The following is a 228-nucleotide window of genomic DNA, read 5'->3' as shown; positions in this document are numbered from 1 at the left end:
GTCGAGGCATACACGGACGCGGATTGGGGCAGTAATATCGACGACCGACGTTCGGTGTTGGGGATCATGGTTATGATCGGACAAGCGCCCGTGGTCTTCAAGTCCAAGTACCAGCGCACGGTGAGCTCAGCGGAGGCGGAGTACATGGCACTGAGTCTGTGCACTCAAGAAGTACTCTGGGTTCGGGCGATGCTCAAGGACCTTGGTCATGAGCAAGTGGGATCGACT

Source organism: Plasmopara halstedii, assembly GCF_900000015.1.
Source record: "Plasmopara halstedii genome assembly, contig: Scaffold_1561, whole genome shotgun sequence".
Lineage (NCBI taxonomy): Eukaryota > Oomycota > Peronosporomycetes > Peronosporales > Peronosporaceae > Plasmopara > Plasmopara halstedii.
Note: the sequence above shows the minus strand (reverse complement) of the source record.